The sequence below is a fragment of the Macrobrachium nipponense genome, chromosome 3 (assembly GCF_015104395.2).
Source record: "Macrobrachium nipponense isolate FS-2020 chromosome 3, ASM1510439v2, whole genome shotgun sequence".
Taxonomy (NCBI): Eukaryota; Metazoa; Arthropoda; class Malacostraca; order Decapoda; family Palaemonidae; genus Macrobrachium; species Macrobrachium nipponense.
This window is the reverse complement of record NC_087202.1, coordinates 148,448,155-148,452,714: the sequence shown is the minus strand read 5'-3', so window position 1 is coordinate 148,452,714 and position 4,560 is coordinate 148,448,155.

The following is a 4,560-nucleotide window of genomic DNA, read 5'->3' as shown; positions in this document are numbered from 1 at the left end:
GATAGAGGAAGTTGAAGAAATGGGATGGGAGTCTGAACAGATAATCAAAAGAATCTTGTGTTATGGACCGAGATCCGCTCAGGTGGTTCTTTATTATAATAAACAAAAAGGATTCAACACCAACGATTGAAACTTGGGATATGAATATAGAAAGAAACTCAAACAGAACAGAAATTTATTTACGAGCTTATTCACAAAGATAAATGCAGAATGGTTTCTCCTATTTACATAACAAAATTAAATCTGACAATATGTAAAAAGGGGGAAACAGTGCGGCAATGAAATACTTGCTGCCTATATTTATATCTGTCGAAATCAGTGCTTGAAGCGAGGGCTTCACAAAAGGGGGCAGTAGAAACTTCAGACGGCTTCTTGACTTCGTACTGCAGGAAGAAATGTCTTAGTCTTGAAACTTGAAGGGCGGGTTACTCCTCAAAACCACTCGTAGGACGTTTCTTTTCTGAAGGGTTGCTCAATGTCGGGATCTTTAAATTTTCCAAGTCACTTCCGTGTAAGCTGACCTACTTTACTAAGAGGCGTTCGTATCTTTTCATCATTTTCCTATTTGGGACGGATAAGGTTATGGGAATAAAGCAAGTCTTGAATTACAACCAGTTACGCATAGAAGGGTTATTCACGTGATGAAATTCGAGTAAGGGTAATTTTAATACAGGGATTTGCTTGTGTAACACAAATAACTCACTTTTCTCCATTTGACAAAAACTACGAAGATTGATATTTTTTATCTAAATCTTGATGCTAAAACCTCCGGAAAATTTTGTAAGGGAAAGATAATGAAGAATACTGTGGAAGATAAATAGAGGATCTAGTAGAATATTGGTTAGGGAGGCTTCATACATTATCCGGATTCCGGAAACTAATATTGTATTTAATATTGCTCCAACCTTTTTCGTTTATTGTCTAGGGTTCTTAACGTGATGTTTTCGCATTCCAGTGTGTTCACCATTCTTCCAGTCTCAGTTTTCGTTATTCCATTTGGTGCCTCATGAAGACCTCTCTGAGATTCTCGTAGTATTTCGATTACAATGACATAATTAAGTACTGGGATTGAATCTCGCAAATGAACATTCATTTTGGGGCGACTTTACATATTCTTTTAATGTTAAAATATACTATTTATGATCTCTTTTTCTTTATCTGCAAGGGGAGACAACGGTTGTCCAGTGAAGACGACGACAGTTTCCCCTCAGGTAAGACAACTGATTTAGAGTTCATAGTAGCCCATAGGTATATAAGTCATACCTATGGCCTCCTTTCTTCATATTGGTTGTCTGTTGTAGAATGTGATGTCGACATTACCCGCCTGTATTAGAGAAGCTTCATTTGAACATTTCCCGGCCACATTTCTTTCTGCCGTTGAAAAGGTCAACTCTATTAACTTTAATCCCAACATCTCATTAGTTGTGCCTCAATGAACGCGAAGCTTCAACTAAAGGATTTACGCACTTACCTGCTGTCGTTCGGCAATCCCGATTTTGTGCAAAGGTGAATTACATGCACTAGGTTATGCGATTAGAATGATTGATTGATTTTAATGGATGTTTTCTACCCCGATGAGAAATAACTTCAATAATGATACCAATACGTTCTTGCTCGAAATATTAAATAATCCAAGGTCAAATCTCAAATCGTATTTATCCAAACATATCGTTAGCATTGCTTGTTTTTCTGCTTGACGAACTTTAAAATCCATGGTTTTTAAATTCTCTCTCTCTCGATATTACCTAATGGATAGCCAATTATCGAAAGTAGGATCATTCGTCAAATTTTTACATGAGGTAAGAGAGCTTTGGGAATTAGAGAATCAGCAACTTTCCTGCCTTGAAACAAAAGTTTCTTCGAACCTACCAATCCTCAGTGGTTCTCCTCCATGTTTCGAGGTTTGACCTATTTCCTTTACCTGTTCATTTCTAGTGTCTCGCCGTGTCCTGCTGTGGTTTGTCTCATCAGCCAAAAAGCTTTTCCTCTTTATTTAGAGATAATCAGTCTGCGTCATTTCCTTCTCACAATATCTAAAAGAAATCCTCATTCACCAGTAAAAGTCAGTCTGCAGTTATATACAATAGCTCGTCTATTTCTCTGATCAGAAAACAGTCCTTAATTTCGTTGTTTGCCTCAAATCTGTTATGAAATATCGCATAATGAAAAGCTCCAGATCTTCGTGAATCTTTTAATTTCTTCTTTAATATGAATTCTCTTTTTGATCCAAAATATAAATGCTTTGATTGTCCTTATCCAGGATATTTACAGAATGTTTGTCGTCTGTTCCCCTTTCTGACAGAGTTAAACAGATGGTAGTGTTTTCGATAAATTATCTTCCGTCCTCCACTGTGTATGGATCTTTATGGCACAATGGGTCTCTCTCTCTCTCATATATATATATATATATATATATATATATATATATATATATATATATATATATATTATATATATATATATCATACTGCTGTCTTCCTCTTCAGGTAGATGAATGAGAAAAGTTACAGAAAAGGTATCCCATGCCTGGACTGTGACCAATCTTACATCGGATTTACAGGAAAATCACTTCCCCAGAGATTAATACAGCACAAACGGTCTGTTAGGTATGGACAACAGAACTCAGCTTTTTTCAACCAAATAAATGAACATAACCATAGTATAAACTGGAATTTGTCACGTATAATTTATAGCAGCAACTGCCGGTACAAGAGTCAAATGATGGAATCGGCCCTGATCAAAGAGAGGCAGGTAATGAATACCTCAAAGGGAGCATGGGACTCAGATATCGTCGACCAGGTTTTCATTCAACCGACGCTTATGAAGATTAAAGGAAGATTAACAGCAGGAGTGACCTAAATTGGCTTATCTGTGGATGGACCTCTTGGTATAAATACCACCTTTTCTGTAACTTTTCTCATTCATCTACCTGAAGAGGGAGACAGCAGTCTCTGAAATATAGTGTTTCTCTCTCTCTATTTTGGTGTTTTTATGGGCTCCTTTTATTATATATTATATATATATATATATATATATATATATATATATATATATATATATATATATATATATATATGTGTGTGTGTGTGTGTGTGTATATAATATATATATATATATATATATATATATATATATATATATATATATATATATATATATATTTATTGGTTTCTCCAAAATAAATGTAATAATCGGTACATTGGCTGCAGCGTCGAATAGTGTGTTTGTGGGCTGCTTCACTATGAATAGGTTTCATCGTCTGAATAATAAAAACAATACTAATGATAATAATAATACCTGTACATTCTGTCGTCACTAATTTGCTACCCACTAGTCTTATTGGAAATAGTCTCCTTTCCATTACGCAGACTTCATTTGAACAGGCCTCCCAAGAGTACTGTGGCCCTAAGTAACTCTCGTCTATTTTATTGTATGCCCTCCATCCAATTCCCTTTTGGTAGGTCCTTCTGTAACCCTCACATGTCAGAAGGAAAATTGAGGCGAAATGAAAGGAAACGGGAAAAGGGGACGACCTCAATGAGACCTACTACAGGAACCGTGACCAGATACTTAATTTCTCTGGGGAATTCCTTTGTCTCTCTTCGGGATTTCATTGGGGAATGTTGTTGCCCTTTTATAATGGGAGATTTCAGTTTTCTTCCATTCCAGCATCATTATTTTAGGTTGTCAGGTGTCCTCTTTTGCTTTGGAGTGTCAGTTTTACCTCTTGCGTTTGTATGTGCGTATAATCTCAGCGAAGAGAGGGCACAAAGACTCGGCTAAAACAGGCATCTATTCCCGACGTATCGTAATAAATTCGTTTTCAATGGCTGCAGAAAATAAACAAAAACATGAATTACACATTTAATTATAGACTTTAAAAATAATGACCAATGGACAGTTTCACGTAACAGCCATAGAACCTAAAAAGTATTTCAAAGGATCTAAAAACACAGGGAGTAAGCCTAAGGTGAACCAATCTATTTAGTGGAAGTGTAAGGACTGAGAGAGAAAATGCAATGTCGACCAGGAAACTTCCAGCTGTTTGGCAGAGGTTTGATTTATTAACGAAAAAAAACGAGGAGTCTTTTATTCATAACTGATTCCTGAACTGCCAGTTCATGTTGGAGGCAGGGCTGTCGAAGTGTGGAAATGACGTCACTAATACGGTTTATCTTGTCCACATTGTGATTAGGTGTGGAGTGTGGAATCCACACGTAAAAATTTCCACGCTTTTTACTTAAAAAACGTATGCTAGTTAAAATCTAATAATAAGTTATGAAAATTTTTTACTATTCTATTTTATAAGTCTCACACACAAATATTCATAAAAATAAATGATTAGTTTTATCCTTTTTAATTTGTGGATGCGTTTGGATATTTATCAGATGCATAACGCTGACCGTTGATTCATGTGCGTGCAAACCAAGACCTAGAACATAAGCTAGATCTTGACGGTACAAACTGGCTGGCTCCAGCTCCAACCAGCTTCAGTTACCTATTCAAAATTATTTTCAACTTGGTCCTCAACAAAATCTACATTTATTCATTTTCATAATA